The sequence below is a fragment of the Prionailurus viverrinus genome, chromosome X (genome assembly GCF_022837055.1).
Source record: "Prionailurus viverrinus isolate Anna chromosome X, UM_Priviv_1.0, whole genome shotgun sequence".
Taxonomy (NCBI): domain Eukaryota; kingdom Metazoa; phylum Chordata; class Mammalia; order Carnivora; family Felidae; genus Prionailurus; species Prionailurus viverrinus.
Genome location: NC_062579.1, coordinates 4,727,859 through 4,753,099, shown reverse-complemented (window position 1 = coordinate 4,753,099; position 25,241 = coordinate 4,727,859). Strand labels below are relative to the sequence as shown.

General features: G+C 42.0%; 1 protein-coding gene across 1 annotated transcript in view; it reads left to right on the top strand.

The window, feature by feature from the left end:
• The first annotated feature begins 3,489 nt into the window (after nucleotides 1-3,489).
• MID1 (midline 1) overlaps nucleotides 3,490-25,241 on the top strand; it is a 550,482-nt gene continuing 528,730 nt past the window's right edge. Inside the window, exon 1 of the mRNA XM_047843917.1 lies at nucleotides 3,490-3,594. The gene's annotated coding sequence lies outside the window, so the exon portion shown is untranslated. The remainder of the gene's footprint in view (nucleotides 3,595-25,241) is intronic.

Here is a 25,241-nt window from a genome sequence, read left to right as displayed (position 1 = left end):
GAGCGAGTGTCTTCGTGCATTCATCCAAAGAACATCAGTGATGTACTGGTAAATGATAAAAGCAAATTGTGCAGCACTGTAATACTGTTTTGAAAAAAAAAAGTTAAAAGGAAATAGGCACATATCACAATGAGCCTAAGAAAGATGTCGAAGGATATGTACAAACTGCTAACAAAATTGTGGGATTTGGGAAGAGTTAGAATATTACTTTTACTTATATAGCTTAGTGTTACATGATTTCGTACAATGATTATATGTTACCTTATTTTGTATTCTGAGATCTGTTGAAATAATTTAAATCGCACACACACACACACACACACACACACACACACACACGGAGGGGTGGATTTGGGCGTACATAAAAAGTACTTGGGGGGCGCCTGGGTGGTGCAGTCGGTTAGGCGGCCGACTTCAGCCAGGTCACGATCTCGCGGTCCGTGGGTTCGAGCCCCGCGTCGGGCTCTGGGCTGATGGCTCGGAGCCTGGAGCCTGTTTCCGATTCTGTGTCTCCCTCTCTCTCTGCCTCTCCCCCGTTCATGCTCTGTCTCTCTCTGTCCCAAAAATAAATAAATAAAAAACGTCGGAAAAAAAAATTAAAAAAAAAAAAAGTACTTGGACTTCATTCCACTTTATTTTGTCTACTGTAAGCTCTGTGTATTGCTGCAAATTATCGTTGGGGCTCTGTTAGGGGGAAACATGCAGGATGGAACTCATAACAGACCTTCATTCTTACATTGATGTCGGTCACATTAGCTTTGGAGAGGCTTATTTCAAATATGTGTAACTGTCTGGTAAAGTCACATAAGAAAGTGTTATTTCTACATGTTTCCATATCTCCCCGTTCAGTAAAAATCGATTTTTGTCAGATTCTTAAGTTGGTGTACGAGTCCTCTCCTCTTCACCCGTGTCTGGTCCAAGGACATCTCATTTTCACATTTCACCTCTGTGAAATGCCAGAAAGAAGGGTCAGTGGCGAATGCAGCGTCTCCGATTTGGTGATCCAACGTAGTAGCCACATGAGGTCACTCAACTAAAATGTTCTCTGCCACAAAACACCCTGTGTTTTGTCCTATGATAACTTGCCAAGCCTTCTCAGTAGAACAGAGGAAAACAGGCCCAAGGCTGGTTGAGGAGAAGGTGGCCAATTTCTTATAGAAAAGAGACTTTACGCCCGATGTAAGTATTGTATTGAGAAATTAAAGTTTGTAGGTGCTGTGAATTTTTATTAACAAGTTGTAAATGCTCTATTTATGAAGATGCTAACAAGCACTCAATTAGGGTCTAAAACACTACCCATTAAATCTCCAGTAATTTAAATGTAATGATTTAGGATTAAGGGGACGAGGACATTTTTTTAAAGCTCTTTTTAGCGAATCTTTTGGAAGAGGTATTTTGCCTGATATGGTTTGTCCTAGTCATCCTCAGTGAACATTTAGTTGGTAGTTTTACGTAGTTCGCTTTCCATCTTCTTTCCGGTGGAGACAACGCAGCGTAGTGAAAACTGCTCAGGCTGGTGTTAGGTGTGGGTTTGAATGCAGCCTCGCTCAAGTTATCCAACACTTCAGGAACTCGGCTTTCTCATCTCTGAACCAGGGGGGAGAACGTTGTCGCGAGGGTTAAATGACAGAATATATAAAGGAGCTCGAGCGCCTGTTTAGTAAATGATAGTCATTAACATACTTAAGTAAAAATTTCATAGTTTTCTGTTTCTAAAGAGGGAGCCGATGAGTCGATGCGATGAAATACTTGCATAAATGAGGACAAGAGGAGAAATTGTGAAGATGCTGGTGAGAGTGAAAGACGTCTGGCAGGGAAAGACAAATACCAAAGGATTTCACTCATATATGTGGAATTTAAGAAACAAAACAAGCAAAGGGGAGAGAGAGAGAGGGAGAGGGAGGGAGGGAGAGAGAAGCCAAGAAACGGACTCTTAACTATAGAGAACAAACTTCATGGTCACCAGAGGGGAGGGGGCCGGGGGATGGATGAACTAGGTGAGGGGGGTTAAGGAAAGCACCTTTGATGAGCACCAGGTGATGTATGGAAGTGTTGAATCACTGTGTCGTACACCCGAGACTAATACGATACTGTTTGTTGACTAACTGGAATTAAAAATGTTAGAGAAGAAGGCCATTCCCCGTAATACATTGAACCATAGCTGATATTACAGAGAATATGTCAGTATTTAAGTGAGCCCTCAAATTTATCATAGAACTGCGTTGTATAATGAATTATTTATAACCATGGTTCATACGTTTACCAAAACAGAATAGATTTTCCTCGGGGACATTCAGAGCAAACATATCCTTCTCAATAGTCATCTTATTTCCTTCAATCCAATTAAACGAATTGTTGCCAATTCATAGGAAATTCGGTTTGAAGAAAACATTTATAATTTGGGGATGTCATTCGTTGGAACTTCACAAAAGTAGAACACAGATTAAGAGAGAAACAGTTTCCAAACCAATGTCTGGGATTTTGTTTGGAATTATCCTCAAAACCCCAATTCTGGAGCCTAACCGGTAATATCAAATGACTTTCCATGTCAATTACTCCTTCTATCCCCTCCTTGTCCTTCTGTTCTGCCAAATAATTTTTCCCCCTAAGTATGGTCTTATTCATTCAACAGAACCCCCATGAATGTGAAGCAGACTGAAAACTCACACAGTGTCACAGGTGGAAACACCAGCTCATATTTTGGATCATGTTACGATGAGCTATGGACTACACGTGGTAGACCATTCGTGTTGCGTCCTTTTGGAAGGTCTTATGTACCACCGACACGTGAAGCCAATTGTGCCTTCCTGGAGTCGGAAATGTTACATGTTTCAAGAAGGAGTTCTTTGTGCTAATATTTGAAATGCAAACTCCTTTGTGTGCTATCCTACCCCACCCCACCCCATTACTGGTATGAAGCTATATATTTCAAAAATGTCTCGCTTATGAATACCACGCAGAGAAAGCATGCACGTAAGCATTTAGAAAGGAAAGAAGCAGGCTAAACTGGATGAAGAGAAGCATAAATGAATTTGGGAAATCCTGTTTGTTTTTCCAAAGGAGATTCCCTGGTTCTTTTGCCCCTCCGCTCCTCCTAATCCCTCTGGAGTCATTTTAGAGCCAAAACAAAAAAAGAAAGAAAGAAAGAAAGAAAGAAAGAAAGAAAGAAAGAAAGGGAAAAAGGAAAAGAAACATGGGAGAAAGGTGACATTTCAGTTTTCATAATGTTGTAGTATTCCTTTCCTGTCTTTGTGTTTTTCTTTTCATGTTGAACAAATAGTTTCTGTTGTATTTTGCCTAATTTCCTTATGGATTTGCATTTTCAGCACTTGGCCACTGTGAAAACTTTTTATAAAATAATGTGACCTATTACTGACGTTCGGATCTTGCCTGTCGCTATCACTAACGTCTGCCATTTCCTGTTGGGCGTGCCTTCCCTTCCCCTACTCCACGCAAGCAGATCCCTCCCACTTTCTTGCCTGTCCTGAAGACTATGGCACTTCTGGGATTAGTTTCACTCTCATTACTGACTTTGGAACCTTTCACAATTTTGTTGCCCACCACTCATATTTCAGTCCTTAAGGAGATTCTGCAGTAAGTAATACTTTTCATCTATAGCCTGTCTCTTTGCAAATGGATTCATTTTATTTTATTTTCTTTTCTTTTATTATTTTATTTTATTTTATTATTTTATTTTATTTTATTTTATGCTTCATTTTAAATCCTATTATGAGCCAGGTCACAGGCAAATTAGCCAGGTTTGCCATATATGTAATTTCTGAGGAAGGGGAAACTGTTGGATTCCCAGTATAATTGTTCCCATGAATTTTGTTAAGGGCTAAACTTACCTATTTTGTTTTGTGCATCTTCAGTCATTTTCATCTAGCTGTATTTATTTTGTCTGTTGCTAAATTTATGCAAAGATCAAAACATCAGATGAAACAAAGACGAAAATCAAGGAGTTTCCTTCCTCTCCCCACCTTCTCTTTTGCCACTTAGGCTTTGCCAGTTACTTTTTAAAAAATATTTATTTTGAGTGAGAGAGAGAGAGAGAGAGAGAGCATGCATGCAAGCAGGGGGAGGGGCAGAGAGAGAGAATCCCAAGTAGCTTCCGTGCCATCAGCCCAGAGCTCGACCTGGGGCTCCATCTCACAAACTGTAAGATCATGACCGGAGCCGAAATCAAGAGTCGGACAAGTAACTGACCGAGCCCCCCAGGTGCCCCGTATGCTTTGCCAGTTCTATTACTAAAGGGCAGGTCAAATCAAGGCAGGAATCATTAGCTGCCTTTCTAAAAAAAAAAAAAAAAAAGAGGGGGGTTGCCTAGTTCCTCTGAGAAGGGAGGGTGAGTCTCTCAAAGGGAGGACCCACTCTCCAGACCAGCATAAATGCATAAAATGTGAGAATTAGTTTTGCCTTAGGATTTTGGATCATTTCTTTTCCTGTTTGGTAGTAGAGTGAAAGAATCGCTTTTAACATCCATCTTCTCGTTGTCGTGGACTTGCTTTTCTGTCCCTTTCAGTGTGTCACTCACTTCTCTTTAGCGCATTAACTAGAGGAGAAGTGTATCTGGAAAAAATTTAGTTGGGATAGACCTTGTATCAAGCAGTGAAATGAAATTAGGGGATTATCGTGTTTATTCAAGTTATTACCAGCTCCTAATAACACACACACATACTCAGTTGAAGTAAGAGTTGACTGCCTGCCTGCCTGCAAACGGCAGAGGTTCAAACAGAATGTTTAGGACCGGGGCGCCTGGGTGGCTCCGTCGGTTGAGCGTCCGACTTCGGCTCAGGTCACGATCTCACGGTCCGTGAGTTCGAGCCCTGCGCCGGGCTCTGGGCTGATGGCTCAGAGCCTGGAGCCTGCTTCCGATTCTGTGTCTCCCTCTCTCTCTGCCCCTCCCCCGTTCATGCTCTGTCTCTCTCTGTCTCAAAAATAAATAAATGTTAAAAAAAAAATTAAAAATAAAAGCCTAGCCTTTAAAAAAAAATGTTTAGGACCTAAGTGGATATTAAGATCACATTTTTTTTTCCTTCTGGATTATATACTATTATGCCTGATTTAGGATTATTTCCGTTCCTAGTGACAGAAAGCCAATTCAAACTAGATAAAGAAAAAAACCCAGAGTGTATTGCTTTATGTAACTAAGAGAAAAGAATTCGTTCTTCAGGCATGGTAGGATCCAGGGACTCAAATGATGTCATTAGGAGATACATATGTGTGTCTTTTTGTCGATCTAATCTTTTCTTTTTTCATTTTCAATGGTCTTGTAGGTTTTGATACTTTTCATTGTGATAAAATATATATCACATAAAATATGCCATTTTCACCATGTTAAGTGTACAATTCACTGGCATTCACCACATTAACCGTTTGTTTGCAGATCTTCTCCATCACCCTAAATGGAATCTCTGTAACCAATCACAAAGCAGTAAGTCCCCACTCCCCTCTCCCCCAGCCCCTGGTAACCTCTAATCTACTTTCTGTCTTTATCAGTTTGCCTGTTCTACATAGTTCATGTCAGTGGAGTCATACAACATTTGTTCTTTTGTTTCTGGCTTATTTCACTTAGCATAATATTTTCAAGGTTCATCCGTGTCCTAGCAGGTATCAGTAATTTATTCATGGCTGAATACTATTCCATCATACGGATAGCCCACATTTTGTTTATCCATTCATCTGTTGATGGACATTTGGGTTGTTTCCATCTTTTGGCTCTTGTGAATACTGCTGGGACAAACATTGGCATACAAATATCTGTTGGAGTCCCTGTTTTCAGTTCTTCTGGAATATAGCTGGGGTGGAATTTCTATCTACTCTTGATTCCTCCTTCCTCTCTGTGGCTTTATCCTCAGGTAGACAAAGACAGTTTGTTCCTTACTCCTTAAGTTCCTCAAAGATGGGAGAGATTTTCTCTCCCATTGTCTATATTAACCCCTGAAGAGAAATTCTGATTGTCCGTATTCTGTTATCTACCTTTGGATGGGTCACTCTACCTAGGGAAAAGCTCCTTCATGACTGTGTGATTAACAGCCCACTGGGTGGGAGGGCAGGTCTCTACAGAAAAGGGAGGCTCAGCTTCTAGATACTTCTAGATGCCCGCAGGCAAAGGTAAGAGATGTCCACTGCAGTCTCATTCCTGATGTGGGCAGAAAACTCATCTTTGCTGTTTATCAGGGACCTTTGGACGAGTGAAATAATTTAAGAATGACATAGTTGGAGTTTTGACAAGAATGAGGGAAAACACACTGGTAATGCTGCTGATTGGAATACTAATGCTATGACCTCTTGGGAGAACATCTTGATGATATCTAGCGTGGCCGAAAACGTGCAGACATTTTGTCCCAGCAGCTCTGCCTCCATAGAGTCCCAGGAAAACCTCTTCTACTCTAGCCTCGGGAAACACGGGCAAGACTGTTCTTTGTGGCATTGTTGGTAATTGTGAAAAATGGAAAGCCCCTGAAGGTTTCGTCACTGGCTAAAAGATAAATTAAAGTGTGTTTCTAGAATGAAATGTGATGCCACCGTTAAAACTGATCTCGATCTATAGGTATCAGAGTAGATGGGCTCCAAAGTATAACACTGAATGAAAAAAAGATCAAGTTGTGGTATCTTAAGTGCTGAATTGATGGCATTTATTTACATATTAGAAAACATACATGACTGTGTTCAGCAGTGGTTTAGGGTATATGTGTATAAAATAAAAGTATAAAACCATATGCCAGATGGGTTCCCAACAAATTAAATAGTTGAGGCAAATGGGACAAGGGAAAAAAATCAAGGAGATTTCATTTTTTTCCATTCTGCTCCTTTTTTCCCATTTAAAAAAAGATTTATTTATTTAAGTAATCTCTACACCCAAAGTGGGGCTCGAACTCATGACCCCGAGATCAAGAGTCACATGCTCCACCGACTGAGCCAGCCAGGCACCCCTGTTTTTAAAGTTTTCAAAATTAGCTCACTTAAAATGACTAAATGTGAACAGTTGTTTAATTTCATCTGGTTGGTACTGTGTTGTTTTCTTCACGGGTCTATATTTTTTTCAAGCTTTTCCCAATTAAAAAAAAGCACATTGTTAGAGTTCAAATGGAAATCCAATTTTTTCTTTAATCTTAAAGTTTTGGGGATTTGTATGCAGATAGATGAGATAGATAGATGGATAGACAGCAGACACACAGACATCGTATTGCAATTTTTCTTACCTGGTGTTTTTTCCAAGTAATCATAGGAAGAGGCTCTTTGCCAAAATCTCCCTGCCATTTTATGTCATTTATGTGTTAGAGTACATTTTGTCCTTAATCTTCCCTGTGCCCCAATATTCCCTGAACTAGCGAAATGCCCAGTGTGTTTCCCATTAACCTCAAAATCCCTACTAGAATTTTGTCTTAGAGCCCTGAAGTGCCTCCTGTCATTTTAGCAAACAATCAGACTGCTCCCCAAACATTAAAAGCTGGCAAAAATAAACTACCCAAATCAGTATTCCTGAGAGAAGAAAGTCCTGGGAGGTGAAGACAGATTTCAGAAACCCTATTCATACCAAGAGGGAAAACTCATAAAATAATTGTGCTCGAGGCAGTTGCTGACAGCCGTGTCTCTTTCAGTTTTGCGGAAACGGTAACAGAAAGATTTGCCACATCTTGCTTGATTCTGAAGTGGTTAAAATTTTATAATAGGAACCTTAATGGCAAGAAAAGGACTCGCAGAAAGAGCATGGCTCACTGAGCCCTGACATCACCGTGCGGGAATTTGGCTTGGTATGCAAATTAAAATATTGTTTTCAAAAATCTGTTGCATCAAGTGACAGAAAATGCTTTTTTCTAATCCAGTTCTTTGGTCCATTGCTGGCAAAGCAGCCGACAGCAGGCTCATGCAGCCAGTTCGTCTGGGCCACGCTCTTGAATTTTGTCATGGAGCCCAATCAAGGAATTGTCCTTTGGCAAAGATGCAAAAGCGCCCTACATTCTTGAGGTCTCTGTTTAAATAGTTTTATCGGGCATAAAAGAGAGGAAGGATAATTTACTTGAAATGCTTGCAAACCCTTGAAAGCATTCAGGATTTGAGTGTTATTTTGTTCTCCCTTTGTTGGAAAGTTGGCAGGTAAGACGGTGGGAAGCTGGCTTGTTTTGGTAGGTGGCCCTTCCTCTTCTCCTTTCAGGCTTCCTTGAAGGGGTCTCTCCCCAAATGGAGTCTTCCGGTCTCGAGTTCCGCAACCTGGAAAGAATTTGAAACTATTCAGCAATGTTATACATTTCACAGCTCTGCTCTGCAATGTCATTTGACTGGGGTTGAGCCTGGGTTCACAGGTGGGGATGCGGGGAGTGACCGAAGCCATCGCTCACGCTCAGGGCTCCCGCGTCACTCTGGAGCAGTGGGTCCCCAACAGTGGTCCCGAACAGCATCATCGGCATCACCTGGGAGCGTGTGAGAACCGTCAATTCTTGGAGTCCACCCTAGACCTCCTGGGGGTGGGACCCAGAAATCTGTGATTTAACCAGCCTTCCAGATGAATCGAATGCACGCTCAAGTTTGAGAACCACTGTTCCAGGGAAACCTGTCTACCTGGGTGTAGAGAAGCCCAACCCTGAGTCCCCTTTAGTCTTCCTCCTCCTGCTGTGGCTGAAATCCAGATACCAAATTTGTCAGCAAATAGTTTGTGGTGGAATAGTTTTAAATTGATGGCCATCATGTGCAAGGGGCTTCTGGTGTTATTTGGAATTTGCAGGGACGTGTTTTTCCACAAGAAGGTAAATGTGGTTATCCATAGTTGTAAAGAGGGGAGCGGTAGTCCAGGATCAGTGCCCCTTATAAAAGAGGCCCCAGAGACCTTCCTCTGTCCTTCTGCCGTGTGAGCTTATAGCGTCCAAGTAGTGCTACCTATTCGTATCCCTTTTTTCTTCAAGAGATAAACTTGAAATTAATATTGAACATAGCTTTCCCTGAGATTATGTCTCCTCTAATGGCTTCTGTCGCTTAGTTGTGTTCCTTGGTACGGGACTCTTTCCAGAAACTAATCTGGCATCTTAGGTAACAGTCGTCAGGCACATAGCGACACTTGCGGTTTCTGAATACAAATGTATTACATACATGGGAGTGCCTAAATGCAAAGAATGGAAAGCTACAACTAGACACTCAGCCTTCTCGCTTGCTTTGTTGCCTAGTTTTTAAAAATCTCCTTATGGAAATCATGCTATAATTATTGATGGAGGACGTTCAGGAAAAAACTGACATTTATTGAACAGCTAGGATAAGCCAAGGGTTTGCCATACACTCTCTCATTTAGGATTTCAAACAATTATGAGGATAGGTCATTTTGCCCAATTTACAGATAAACAAACTGAACCTTTAATGACTTATTGTAGCAGTTCATTGGCTGTTCGATAGTGATTTCTTTTTTTTAGTTTTTTTATATTAAAAAAAAATTTTTTTTAATCTTTATTTATTTTTGAGAGAAGACAGCGTGCGAGCAGGGGAGGAGCAGAGAGAGAGGGAGGCACAGAATCTGAAGCAGGCTCCAGGCTCTGAACTGTCAGCACAGAGCCCGACGCGGGGCTCGAACTCACGAACTGTGAGATCATGACCTGAGCCGAAGTCGGACACTCAACCGATTGAGCCACCCAGGCGCCCCAATAGTGATTTCTTTTTTATCTTTTTTAAAAAAAATGTTTATTTTTGAGAGAGATAGAGAACGGGAAAGAGGCAGAGAGAGAGAGGGAGATACAGAATCTGAAGCAGGGTCCAGGCTCTGTGCTGACAGCAGAGAGCCTGATGCCGGGCTCAGACTCATGAACCTTGAGATCATGACCTGAGCCGAAGTCAGATGTTAACTGAGGCACCACCCAGGCACTCCAGTCTTTTTTTCTCTTTCATTAAGGGCAGAACCCAGAATTATCGTGGGTATCAGGTAAAGTTATATGCTCAGGGAAGGAGGACTCAGTCTCGTGATATGAAATGTGACTGGACTTAAGTCGAACCTGATTATTCTACCTCTTTTCCAGTAACTGATTTGAGGGGTGGTCGTGTGACATGGTTCTGGCCAATTAAATGAAAGGGGAAATTTGTAGGGAATGCTGTGAAAACCTATCCTCCCTGATAAAGTAGAGACCTGTACAAATAAAAGACCTCATTCCTTCTTACACTGGACTGCCATCTTGTAAGGGTGTGGTGCTTTGTTGGAGCAGAAGCAGCCATCTTGCAACCATGAGGAAAATGCCAAAGGAGAGCTGTAGGGGTTGTCCTGCCGGCCACTGTTCTGCTCCTGGATTTCTAGTTGTGTGCGTTAACAAATCTCTATCGTTGAAGCGACTTTTTGCTAGACATCCTGTTACTTGCTATGAAAAGTATACATTCCGAGAACACACAGGTTTATCAGGTACCACAACAGGGACTAACCCCCAAGTCTGACTGGTGACAAGCAGCATCCTGGTTTGTTCTCTCTCTTTCTTTTTTTTTTTTTTTTTTTTAAATTTTTTTTTCAACGTTTATTTATTTTTGGGACAGAGAGAGACAGAGCATGAACGGGCAAGGGGCAGAGAGAGAGGGAGACACAGAATCGGAAACAGGCTCCAGGCTCTGAGCCATCAGCCCAGAGCCCGACGCGGGGCTCGAACTCCCGGACCGCGAGATCGTGACCTGGCTGAAGTCGGACGCTTAACCGACTGCGCCACCCAGGCGCCCCTGTTCTCTCTCTTTCTTAACCACCTGCCACTTGCCTTCCTTCCTTTTCTTTTATCAAAAGTCCACTTCGTCTACCATCAGCCTACAGAAATTGAAGTCCTAGAAAATGGCCAACAAAAATGAGAAGGTATTTGTAAACATTCTATTAAGTATAATATATTCTAGGCCAGATTGTGACAAGGAATGCTTCGTCAGTATTTTTCAGGTAACCTGGTATAGTTTAGGTATGCAGGCAATAAACACATTCTACCTGAAGAAATCCAGATATTACACAAAGCCAACATTGTCCATGATTTACTCAATCCTGCTTTCCTTTCTAGAAGTAATCATCCATCGCCTCTCAGTAAGATACCTCCCTAGATTATCTTCTGTGCATTCATATATTTACATGCTCAGCTCCAGATGAATTTTAGAAAACAGCGTTCTGCTGCACGTACTGTTCCGTGACTTTTGTAACCTTCCCAGTATATCTTGTAGGTTTTCCCACATCAGTTAATTAGTTGTATTTTATTCTTATCATATGCAGCGCAGTGTTCCCTAGAAAGAGCATGGTGAGGTTTTATTCGCTTATCCCTTTGGCTAAAATTGTACCTGGCACATAATAGGTATTTGATAAACATTCGTTAAACAAATTTGTCTTTGAAATTCCTTAGAGTGTTCGTAATTTTTCCTTGTTTCAAACAATGTTTCTATTTCAATTTTAGAGTCAGTTTGTCAAATTGCCCAAAATCAATCCTATTGGGACTTTGATTAGAATTTTATTGGCAAGGATTGACATTTTTGTAATATTGACCTTTTTTTCCATGCATTTTTTTTGTATAAGTATTTCTGCAGGACAGATACCTCAGAGAGAAATCGATGATTCAAATGGGATATGAATTTTTAAGATTTAACAGTTCCTGCCAAAATTCCTTTCAATAAAGCTTCTACGATTTTCCGTACAGCAGTAGCATAGGACGGTGGCGATAATGGTGATGGTGGTGGTTCTGGTGGTGACAGCGATGGGGTGCGGTGATGACAGTGGTGGTGGTGGTCACGCTATATTGCAAAGAAGCCCAGGGCTTCTCTGTCCGAGTTCAGTTCAGCTCTGACTATCCTCAGATCCATGATCACCTCTCAGTTTTATGGCTTCTCACTTCGAGTGTGGAGAGAAATACTGACTCTTCAGCTCAACTCCATGTTAGGAAAATCAGGCTTGCCTGAGAGTATACCTTTTGTAATCACCGCCAAAAGATTGGGCCGGTCCTAGGTGAATGCTTGTGTTGCGAGGTTGGGTAGCGTTGAATTTCTTTTTAGGAGCAGGAACTCCCACAGTCTTGAACGGCTGTCATAAAATGTCTCAGCTAAACTCCTCAGTGCCCCTGCTTCCTGATAAATACCCAGACTGCCGTGCGTATGTCCTGTACGTGCTGTTCACGTGGGTCCCTGAAGCTTGCAGGGATTATGTCGCTGGCTTCCTCCGTTTAGACTTCATTTTCACATTTTCAGCTGGTTATGCAAAACCTAAAACTCCTAACCTTCATCTCACCGTGACTGGCTCATCCCCTTAAACTCGTAACACTATGGGCAGATTATGGACTGCTCTTGCTGCCATGTTGTGTGTTGCATGGACGTTTTAGTTGTTTGTGTTTCTTTGGCAAAGTATTTGTGTGCCCAAGGAGTAATGCCAGCGATCCGATTGGCGATGCACCAGATCAATTGCAGTGACTCTTGAATATCATATCACATTCAGTATTGGTATTTCTTCTTTTACATATAAAGTTTCATTCTGAATGAGAAAACACATGCTTAAATAAAATGGTTGGAGAGATTATGAATATTCCGAATTCTTTAGATTCAGTGATTCAAGTGTGTTTTTCTAAAGAAGGTCTGGAACTCTTGCAGAGAGATAATACTTTAACTTAAATTATTTTATCTTAAATTATTTTATTTTATTTTATTTTATTTTATTTTATTTTATTTTATTTTTGAGAGAGACAGTGCATGAGCAGGGGAGGGGCAGAGAGTAGAGGGAGACCCAGAATCCAAAGCAGGCTCCAGGCTCTGAGCTGTCAGCACAGAGCCCGATGCGGGGCTCGAACCCACGAACCATGACCCAAGCGGAAGTCAGACGCTTAACCGACTGAGCCACCCAGGCACCCCATTAACTTAAATTTTTAAAAAAATATTTAAGGGCCTCCTGGGTGGCTCAGCTAGTTAAGCATCTGACTCTTGACCTCAGCTCAGGTCATGATCTCACAGTTTGTGAGTTCGAGCCCTAGCCCCCCATTGGGCTCTGTGCTGATGGTGCACAGCCTGCTTGAGATTCTGTCTCTCCCTCTCTCTCTGCCCCTCCCCGCTTGTGTGCACGCTCTCTTTCTCGCTCTCTCTCTCAAAATAAATTTAAAAATATTTAAAGAAAAGAAGATTTAAGACTCAAAATCTGTCCCCATGGAAGGCCAAATATACTAGCATAATTTTACTATCTCTTGTAATGCTGTTGCCCAAAGGTCACTTTGGGGCAAAAATCTGTTTTCTTCTGTATCTGTCTGAGGAGCAACATTGTACCCAGCAGTCACTGGGAAAGAGGCTGTTTTCCCCCACCTGACTATGGAAGTAGGCTCTCGCCCATTCCAGGGAGGGACTCAGCGACCTGCATTCTTCCTTCCTTCCCAGACCGTCAGGCAGAGTGCTCCTGCTAACCAAGGTGAGCTGAAGTGTTGAGACGTGTTGCATGTGGTCCATTGCTCTGGTCCCAGATGATTCTGGAAGGTCTGCTGCCTGCTCTGTGGGAGCTGCTGGTCAGTGGGAGTCCCACAAATTGATGATGTGAATACATCAGAGAAGATGCATGATTTTGATTTAATACATTGATTTTGAGCTAATAAATGAAAATTAGAATGCCTTTCCGGAACGCTTAGATTCCGAGAACTATGCTTTGTCCATTCCTGGGACTCTAGCTTGCATGTTTTTGAACCTAAAGCAGTCGAATATTGAAGCCTGGACTGAGAATGCACACACAGAGAGAGGTACCTTCTAGAAACAGTACATAACCACAGAGAAAATAAGACCTGGTCTTTACAGCTCAGTGTGGACCATGGACCAGCAAAACCCTATAATCTGGAAGCCTGTTAGGAATGCAGAATCTTGGGCTCCACTCCAGACCTACCGAATCAGAATCTGCATTTTAACAATACTCCTTGGTGATTCCTACGCACACTGAAGCACGAGAAGTCTATCTTAGGCCGAATTTCGACTGGAAGGTGCGTATGTTCTCCTCTAGAGTCACCCCATCGCATCCTATCCCTCCCCGTCACTGTGCCCATAGTCGTTTCTGAGAGTTTCCAAGGAGCCTCGCAGGAAAGCCTTTGCACGGACTTGCATAGAGAAGTTAAGACCAGAAAGGGCAATAATGAGATAACCGAGCAGTTAATGGTAGAGTTCTAGCAAGCCACGCAGTTGATAAGCTCTGTGTGGTTAGAGCGGGAATCCCCAGTGCTTTAAGGGCTGACCCTGGACAATTACAGGCTGACACAGAGATTAGGGCAGTGACTCATCTGTAGGTTTTGGGTGAATCAGCAGGAGATAACTCTGGCTAGAGACAGATGGAAGGATACGATCACTCATTAGGTGTGGGGTTGTGCCTTTTTTTTATAGCAAGTCCTGTCGTGTCTCCACCTGACTGTTAAGTGCTATGAATAAGAGAAGTGCTGTGATTGTTTTCTGTTGACCTTGGGTGGCCTACAGGACCTGGCTTTTAACTCTTGTATCATGGACTGACTTTGGAGCCGACTCATTCTCAGTGTTCAGAAATAATGATATTTGACCTGGTCTATTTTAAAAGGCAGTAGAACTAAGCCACAATAAATTGCACAAATCTTCGTTTCAGTTAAGTAACAGTTGCATGTGTTAACCATCCAAAACAAAACATAGAACATTTCCATCATCCTGGAGAGTTCCCTTGTGCCCCTTTCTGGTTAATTCAACTACTGTCCTCTACTAGTTTGATTTTCATCGCCGTACATTATTTTGCCCATTTTTGAGCTTCATTTACTCAGCGTAATGTTTTTTGCGAATCATCCATGTTGGTTATTACATATCACATCGTTTATAGCTCAGTAGGATTGTGTTGTGGGAACGTAACAAACTTTAGCCCCTTACCTGTTGATGAACATATAGGGAGTCTCCAGGTTTGAGCTAATTGATAAGAGTTATTTGATCATTTGTGAACAAGTCTTTCTGTGGACACGTATTTTCATTCACCTTAGCTAATTACATAGGAGTGGAATTGGCTGGTTCTTAGGACAGACGTACATTTAACTATTAGGAACTGCCAAACAGCCCTTCAAAGTGGTTGTACTATTTTACACTCGGGCTAGAAATGTATGAGAATTCTAGCTGTCCGTATCCTCGCCAATATTTGATGTCAGTCTCTCAAGTTCTCCTTTAATTTGCATTTCCTGGGTAAGTAATGGCGTGGGACACTATTTCACGTACTTACTTGCTTCTCATATAATCTTCATTTGTGAAGGGTCTGTTCGGGCAGCTCTTTTGCTCAATTTTACTGAGGTTTTTTTTGTTTGTTTTGTTTTGTTTTGTTTTGTTTTGTTTTGTTAACTGTCAATGTGTGGGAGCGTCACAGACAGATTCCTTTCGACTTATGTGCCAAGCCCCTTGCCTTCAGTATCTCAGCCCAGAGTGCCTCTGATGCCTTTTTCTCACTTCTGCTTATGGAGATGGCTGCCTTGCCCTTGGGAGAGGCCCTGGTCACCTCGGGAAAATCCTTCTTTGGCCCTGTCCCAGCCCTTTGACGTAATACCCCTGAACACTGGGTGACAAACCGCGGGAATGGTCTGACGGGTCCGTGCTGACTGACTCTGTGACTGAGCTCCTTGGCATTGTCTGTCTCGCCAGACCACGAGTGGCCATTGAACTCCCACTACAACCCTGGCTAGTTTCTCCTCATCCCTCTTGATCTGGATTTCCTCTCCCCCCATCATTCTGCTCTGAAAGAGAGGCTATAGCTCTCTCCTCACCTGCAAATTGTCCTCTGGACATTGGTTCATCTAGGTTGCTTTGCACTCCCCATTCTTAGATGGATTGTATACAACTTTGATTTTGTAGCTGCTCAGGCTTGTTTGGGTGGTGAGGGTGAGAATGATGCCCTCTTTTGACTTTTCTACACTCTCGCCAGAAGCCAAGTCCTGTCCATCCCCCCACCGACACACACACACTCCATTCCTTCATGCCATGTGCCAGAAATGCTCTCTGGACTAAAACCTAGAGACAGATACTGCTTTAGACATAACAAGCCGAAGGGTTCATGGTAAACCAGCATGGAAACCCTGGAGTTAGTGGAAGACTCAAACTATATTATACTCTTATGTTAACAATCTAAAATTTTTTTTAACGTTTATTTATTTATGAGAGAGAGACAGAGTGCGAGCAGGGGAGGGGCAGAGAGAGAGAGGGTGACACGGAATCCAAAGTGGGCTCCAGGCTCCGAGCTGTCAGCACAGAGCCCGACGCAGGGCTTGAACTCTTGGACTGCCAATCGTGACCTGAGCCAAAGTCGGACGCTTAACTGACTGAGCCATCTAGGCGCCCCTGTGTTAACAATTTAAAGGTTAAATTAGCATCTGGTAAAGCATGATAGCTGTCGACCCTGAGCACACTGCTAAACATCACTGTGACTCCGTTTCCTTGTCTACAAAAAGGGAATAAAAAGAACTTGCACCACAGTGTTACTAAAGGACTCAACAAATATACGTAAGGAGTTTAGAAGCATACTTCTAAGGCACATAGTATGCCTGATAAATGAAACACTAGCTGTTATTAATAATATGTCTCTACTAACGACAGTAGTTATAGCATAAAAAGTTCCTTTATTAAGGACCTAGCTCTTCTCAGTCAATCCCTTCATGTGTTGATTAAACCTTAAGTCAAAGCTTTCTCTGGGGATTAGTAAGAGTTAGCAGATATTGCCAACCAACACTATAGTCAATATTCCAGTTCCATGAACCAATAGATCAGAAAATTGTGGCTTAAGAATGGTGCCTTTGGGGGTGCCTGGGTGGCTCAGTCGGTTTAGCATCCCACTTCAACTCATGTCAAGATCTCGTGGTTCGTGACTTTGAGCCCCACGTCGGGCTCTCTGCTGACAGCACGGAGCCTGCTTTGTAGATCCTCTGTCTGCCTCTGTCTCTCAAAAGGGAACCCCTCTCCTGCTCTTGCTCTCTCTCTCTCTCTCTCTCTCTCTCTCTCTGCAAAACAAACATTTAAAAAATGGTGCCTATGGTTACAGTTAATATTATTTAGCAATATCTTTGCCCCCCCGCCTTTGGGTGGGATTGTACCTTCGTGCCCCCTTGACCTGGGGCAGGGCTATATGACTTACATCGGGCAATGAGATATGACTGAAATGCATGACTTCTGGGCAAGTCTTTAAGAGCTTGTTTGCAGTGCAACATGCTTTCTTCACCCAGCCACCGGAACGAGGGATAGCCTCTGAATGAGGGTGATTTGGAGCAGAGTCATGGCAGGCCTATGATGGGCGTGTAGACTAAGCCAAAAAACAAATGTTTGCTTTAGAACACAGAGCGTTTGAGGCCGCTGCTTACGTAAGCATCACTGAGCCCCCCTTGAGTGACTGCTACAGCACCTGCACGTTATAGTCCCGACTGTGCTTTGCTGTGGTTGGGCAGGACTGAGTCTAGCGGATGCACTGGCCAAGCAGAGAACTCCTAGAGACCAGAGGTTGGATGGAGGGTAGCCAAAGGCATGCGTACCAGAGAGTGAGTTCAAACTGTATCTGAGACGAAGTGCCAAGTATTCAAGTGTCCAAATCTGTCCACAGTGCAGGTGTGGGACTGGCAGCAGGAAAACAGGAAACAGAGCTGAAAAGTCTGAAGCCGAGTAAAGGCAGGGATGGAGCAGGAACTAAGGAACAAGCCCTGGAACGAGATAAGAGGGTCTGTCCGTGAGGTTTCCTCGTGTAGCAAAGGGAGAGCCAAAGCGCGGTCTTATTCGGTGCAGCTGTTTGGTGGGCCGTCTGGCTGAAAGTCGCAAGGTCAAGTCAGCAACTCCCTGGGGCAGTTTCTCTTTGGACGTATCAGTCTTCACACTAGCAAGATTCCTTGGTACCCCAAGGTGTGAAGGACATCACCGAAATTCACCGCGTTCCGAACTTTTGTGCTCGTTCTCTTTCTTACGCCGAGAATCTCCCAGTCCAGATTTAAAGACGGCTCGCTCTCTGATTAGCTTGAGGATCCTACTCGCTCTGCCAGAATCACTGCTGAAACATCAAAACACGTATTTTGGCTCCCCTTTAAGGTACCATGTCATGTAAATCATATAAAATGTTACCAATACAGAATTGTCCGTGTATGTTTTTAATTGGGTCAGCAATATTAACACGGCGGCGGCTAAGCAGAGCATTTAAAAGTTTTTTTCCAATCCTTTTGGAATTCAGCTCATGGGCTTAACAGACATGTATTGACATAACTAACTTGTTCAACATGTCTTTCTGTAAGTTATAAGTGAGGAGAAAGTAAAGCTTTGCAGCTAACAGACGAGATTTTTGTATTAGGGATAATATACTAATATGATACATGCTAATAGGATACATGTCCCAAAGTGCAGTATCATCATTTAATGCAAAGTTCCCTCCTACTTGGAACTGAGGATTATTTTACAGAAAACATAAATAATGTGGAGGCTTTCTGGGAACTCAGTAATAACTTGGGTTGTGAAATAATTTACCATGTACCATTGGCCATGTGCAACATTCTCTTGTTGAAGGTGATCATCAGGATTCTGGGGTGGAGAACGGATAATTCCTGTTATGATGACCAGGGACCAAAAGCTTGTTTTTGTTTCCACTTGTCCCCTTGATAAGCTACAAAGGTAGAATATGGTTGCATGGGTCTGTTTCTACTTGCGGCTGTAGACTTGTTTCACGTTATTACTTACTGGTTGAAGTCGTCTGATTTCTTTAGACCGTTGACCTACTAACGTAGACCATAATAGGTCAACGGTCTAAAGAAATAGACCATCTGAATCAGAATCATCTGGAGTATCTGCACAGAGCAGATGTTTAAGAAATGTTTGTCGCGGGGCGCCCGGGGGGCTCAGTCAGTTAAATGTCTGCCTCTTGATTTCGACTCAGGTCATGATCTCAAGGTCATGAGATGGAGTCCCACCTCGGGCCCCACACTCAGTGTGAAGCCTGTGCCTGGGATTCTCTCTCTTCCTCGCCCATGCGTGCTCGTGCCAGTTCTAAATAAATAAATAAGTTTGTTGAAAGTGATTTTATAAGTACACTTAAAAAGTTTGAAATCTACGTTGTCGGAAAGCTGACAAGAACCCTTCTGGGAGCACCCGGGTGGCTCAGTTGGTTAAGTGTCCAGCTTAGGCTCAGGTGATGATCTCGCAGTTTGTGAGTTCGAGTCCCGTGTCAGGCTTCGCACTTGCAGTGCAGAGCATGCTTGGGATTCTCTCTCTCTCTCTCTCTCTCTCTCTCTCTCTCTCTCTCTTTCTCCCTCCCCCTCCCTGCTTGTTTGTTTTCTCTTTCTCTCTCTCAAAATAAATAAATGCACTTTAAAAAAAGTTTTTTAAAAAAAGAACCCTTCTGTAAGAAGAAATTCAAAGCAATCAGAAACATTTGAATAGTTTGTAATGTATGTATGTAAGATATGTATTACATACATTATACGTATAAATATATAAATACTTTACGGGAAATATCTCTAAAGAAACATTAGCAAATAATGTTTTGTTGTTTAGAGGAAGATTTTACAAGAAGGATAGATTCAAGGAGAAGAGCTGCCTTAACTTATTTTATTGTTTCTTTGCTAAAGGTATTTACTCAGGACATCAGAAGTAAAGCTTTAAAGTCAAATGTCTGGAGAAATTTAAATATATGTGAAAGCATGTGTTTAAACTTTAGAAGAATGTTGACAGAAATAAATCACTTTTAGAGAGAATTCCCAGGACCTAGTCCCTTTTAGGAAGGCTCTCCTGGTCCTTGCGCAAATACACGGTCCTTTAAAGCACTAACGCACGTAATTTATGGGTTTATGTCTGTGTGCCTCTGTTTATTTTTGGCATAAAAATCCTCGCTTATAAAAAGGGCAGTTAAGTATGGTACTACATAACTATGATCCCTTTTGCCTGACCTAAGAGTTTGTACTTAAGGAACATAAACTAAAGTCAAAGGTAATTCAATTAACATTCTGAACACACAAAGGTATGCTTGCTTCCCTTCTTTAAGGCACAAAGCAGTACTAGTAAATTACAGTAGTCGTTACACCATGCGTACACATTCCTTAAAATTTCATGAATTGCAGGGCCAAGCTCTCGTTCGTGATGTTGGTCTGTCTCTGGAGAATCAACTGAAATAGACATTTTGCGTAGGGCCTAACTTTTTTTTTTTTTTTAAGTTCATTTATTTATTTTGAGAGAGCGCACACGCAAGTGAGGAGGGGCAGAGAGAGAGCGGGAGAGAGAGAATCCCAAGCGGGCTCCACGCCATCAGCACCGAGCCAGAGGGGAGGCTCAATGAGATCATGACCTCAGCCGAAATCCAGAGTCAGACACTTAACCAGCTGAGCCCCCCAGGCGCCCGGGACCATACTTTCAATAAAGAAAATTGCACCAAAGAGAATACTGTGAGTCTCAGCTTAAACGCACTTCCCCAGGCCATCCCGGGTTTCAACTCCCTTCCTCTGCCCTCCTGAAGCCTCTGTAATTTCTTCTGTTGGAACAAGTGTCACACTTGATTGTGACTCCCCGTGTAGTCATCTATTTCAGTAAATTACAAGCTCTGTGAGGGTAGGGACTGTGCTCGTCTTCTTTGCCTCAGAATCCTTGGATTCCAGCCCAGGATTATAATTTCAAATCATAAGGAATTCATCACAACTCTAATATTAGAGCAGTTCTCGAGCCAAGGTGCGAACCAACACTAACATACTAATATGCTGTCTGTCTCATGCAAGAACATTGACGTCTCTCAAGGAAAATTCCCCAAGGTGGTATATCCCAACAGGCTTTAACTAGTGAGAACAGTAAAAATCTTACAAATTTCTCCTTGAACTAAGGGTACCAAGTTAAATTCCTTCTCTTGACCTTGAGTAAAACGCTGGTAACGACAGTTCCAAATACCTTTATTTTAGGCATGCTTTAGACCTGTTCATATGGAATTACACATAACTATGGTATAAACTGTGATATGAGAATCTGCACTTGTGTGGCATGGGGTGTGGCCTTGTCTCTCTTAACTGTTAACATGTTAGATGGCTTTTCATGTGTTTTTCTTATTTCTTTTTCTAATGCCTTATTTACAGGTTTTCCCCATGATTGAAAAATCTGGTTTAGTTTAGGCTAGAAAAATGTGTATTTGTATGTATGTATATATGATGACGGATTAATGACTATTATGAACGATAAGAAAAATGGACCGTGTGGGAGTTCGTGAAGCAGAAGTTCATTCATGGCTCGATTGTGAAGGAAAGGTCATTGTCGGTTCAAGTGAAATCTTTCCCCCCCAGCTTTATTGAGATATAATTGACATATAACATTGTGTAAGTTTAAGGTCAAATGAAATCTTGTCTTCATTGTAAATGTTAAAAATGAGTAGTGTTGAACAGACCCAGCCCCTGTTATGAAAATAGTAGAAATAAATGTAATTCTCCTTGCAGAAATAAAAAAATATATTCATTTAATTAGGGCCACTGAGAAATTTGGCATGAAATCTCACATGAGAAATATAAACTTTAAAAATATATGTATGTACAGAAATGATGATAGGTGAAATGGTAATAATCTGGGGTAAGAGAGGGGGTGGAGAAGTGGGCGGGGCGTGGAGGACATAAGGCCCTGAGTTGATAGCTGCTGAAACTCAGCGATGGGTACTTGGTGGCTCATTATATATTCCGACTTTTGCATATGTTTGAACGTTTCCATATAACGATGTTTTTACAACGAAAAAAAGAAATCCTATGTAGAAGTAGAAACATCCTTAAGCCGATGAAACTTAAGCTTGAGGACCCACCACTGAACGGGTCCCTCCTGGAACGGTGGGAATAGCCCCTGTGGTGTTTTCAAATGTTTACGTGGTTTTATTTTGGAAAATTTGCAAAAATGAGATAATTGAACCACAGTGGGCTAGGACTGCTGTCTCTTCCCGTTTCAGAATCCCCTCCATTACACTTCCCTTCGTGGTGAAGGTGTCTGAGAGGCTGTGGGCTTTCGAGGGGTCTAGCTAAGAGAAAGTCGAGTTGAGGATGCAAATAGTCAACTTTCGATACCTTTACATACGGATGAAGGATGCAGCCTTCAAACTCCCAGCAGAGACATGCGCTTTGACCCCCGCCCCCATGGTTGTTGGTGGAAATACTGATTTACTATCAGCCTCTCCTGCGTACATTGGCACTGGTCCGTTGTGCTGATGGGGGAGTGGCTTTCAGGAAGATTTCTTCTCTCCAGGCTGCTGACTCTGTATGGTGACTTGAGGCAGAGGACCACAGATTGTATTGCAGTACAAGTGTGCCCCAGGGCACCTGGCACAAAAGTATGTAGGTAGGAGGGGAAAAACAAGGCTTGAAATGTGTGAAGCCAGAGGCCGGTCTATGAACAGTTTTCCCAACCAGCAGATGTGGAAAGTTACACGCTTCAGATTTGGTTCTCATTGGTGACTGGTTAAACTAGGAATCCTTCCCAGTCAGAAGTATGCTCAGTAATGCTGCAAATATCATTATAAATGCATCACACTTTTTTGCATTTTTACAGACATCAAGAGAAGTATAGTTTATCAAAAGGTTGCGTTGATAGTTGCACAGACCTCTACTCCCAGAAGCATACACTTGAGTTTGACTCTATGTAGCTGCTTAAATATCCATTCATTGTATATTAGCTTGTCTAATGCAGTGTTTTCCCTGAAGTGGTGTGGGATTCCAAATTTAAAGAGGCACAAAACTGCCTCTGATGCAACAAAATGACCCGAAGCATGCCTGTGCGCGCAAAGACACACACACACACACACACACACACACACACACGCACGCGCGCGCGCGCACGAGCGTGCGGTGTGGACAGGACCAGTATGGAAGTTAGAAGCGCTCAGACATTAGTAAGTGGATGAAAATGTTGCAGTCTAGTGAATACTTCTGTGAACTGAAAGATTTTTGGAAGCCCCCTTCCACAGGGACTTAAAATACGTAATGTGCTCCTTGAGGATAAAATTTAAAATAAAATGAAATCAGATGCGTTTGTAGGTTTGAAACCAAAGTTTCTTACTACTTTAAATTTGAGCCCTTTGTGAAGATGGTTTCAAAGATAACAATCTAAGTCTCTTTTAGAAATAGAGTCCCTCCAGAGAACTGAAGTGTAGCCAAATCCCTCAACATAGAATAGAATAGTCACTTAAAAGAGAAAAGCAAATCATCCTGTTTGACTTGGGTTATTTTCTCTTCCAAATATGGAATCTAGAAAGCAAGGCAACAGTGAGTTAATATTCATCACGTTTTGTTTATCTTGGCTTTTCAGATACCCATTTCTTAAATTCCTGGTTTCTCTAATTTCTATATTTACCCAGGCAGCCTTATGTCTTTTCCAAGTTGTCACGTTAGTGTGAAAATCCTAGTCCATTCTCCTCAAGTTTTCCTTCTTCCTTCGCAGACATTGTGAATCATTTGTTTCTAAGAGCCTGTTTACTCAGAGCTTGCCGGCAGGCTATTTTGTTTTTGAAACAAAACTTAAACACATTAACGCACAATCAATGATGTGTATAATGTGTTCGGGTGAGTGCGATTACATGATCCGTTTATATCTTCCATAGCTAAATGCGGGACGGCAGTTGATTCCTGGTTTGTAAGTGGTTACGCCTTTGATTAAATTATCTCAGCTAGCGATGCCTATAATGGCGTAGAAGTCTTTTCTTTTTTCCTGAATTTTCTAGGATATTGTTATTGTGTAGAGGGCCTCTCTGAGACAGGGTTCCTCAAATAGCGAGGAGTTTTCTCACAAATGTAGCTCTTAGAGCTGCATTCAAATGTAGCTGCAGCCAGTGTATTAAGGTAACCAAACATGGTTGACACGGTGTGGGGACTGCATCCAGATATTCGGAGGCCCAGATTCTGTAAATGTTACGGCTTTACCCTTGCCTAAGGCCTTAGAATTTGATGGGATCGTGTGCCACTAAATGGTAGAAGAAGGAAGAAAGAATGCACGGACACCTGTGTAGGGCCAGGGGGGTGGGTGGGGGGTGTGGATTTAGGAACCTGGCCCGGTACTGGCAGACATCACGGCCACCGACATGATGTGGGCAAGAATTCAGTCAGATGGCCTGGTGGGGTTGCAGGGGAGGCTGGGAAATCTGTAACACGGAGCCCGGGGGGTAAGGAATGGAGTTTGGTAAGTTCATAGCATTGTCTCTGCCACCAGACAGGTCAACCTACTATGATTTCAGTGTCCCGTGCTTTGTAGATGTTGAGCAATATCCCTGGCTTCTGCCCACTGGACGCCAGTGGCTCACAGCCCCCCCCCCCCCCCACTGCCCAGCTCTGACAACCAAAAAAATGTCCAGATCTTGCCAAATGTCCGCTGGGGCTCTAAGTCCTTCCCAGTTGAGAACAACTTGGCTGGAAACCTTAGCAATAGGCAACACTTGCCGTGATAGCAGCTTCTCTATGAGCAGAGGACATTACTTTTGTGAGGTGAAAAAGTTAGGAGTGTGTTTAATGCTGATGGAAGCCCAGATGCTCACTCTTTCTCCTGAGAATAATACACTTGTGGTGGGCGTTTTACTCTCTATTCTTGATGATCTGTCCACTTCGCAAAAGATCTCCACAGTTGAGATCTGGTATATGAACCCTATTTTCCCCAAAGTTAATAGTTCAGCTTTTTCAAGTGTTTCTTATGGAATATATGGTCATGGAATAAAAAGATCATAGTTAATAATCATTTGTTTATTATTTTTTGGAAACTTTGACCAGCAGGGAAGTATGAGGATTTTTAGAAATCACCAGGGTACAGTGAAAGTTGCCAATAAAAATGTAAAATAATACAGATGTTGTTATGAAGCAGAAACATGTTATGTTTTAAATAAATCAGTATCCTTAACTATTAGCAAGAGAACTTGAGTTTTTAAAAAAGAACAATGGTATTATAATTTTATTATCTTTTTCCTACACATCTGGAATTTTGAAAACTTTTTGAATAAAAAAAAATCCCATTAGATTATTTTAGTCATTTTTTAGTTTAATTGTAGTTTTGAGAGTATATGGAAAAGATCTGTTTCAAATCTCCTCTCTTACAGAATCTTTTTAACATTTTCAAAGAATTTATCTGTGAGTTATTGCCTGATATATGTAGGCAAAATTCAGAGATGGTCTACAAAGTTTGTTTTAAAATCACACTTATTACTTTTCTTATATAACTATAAAATTTGAAAAAAGAAACAAATATAAAGAAAATTAATGTGATTTATAATATTTTATGTAAATTTTATAGCCGTTCTCTTTGCTTATATTTTAGTGACTCCCCAACTTTAATGTGCGTAAGAATCATAGGGATAACTTGTTTATTTT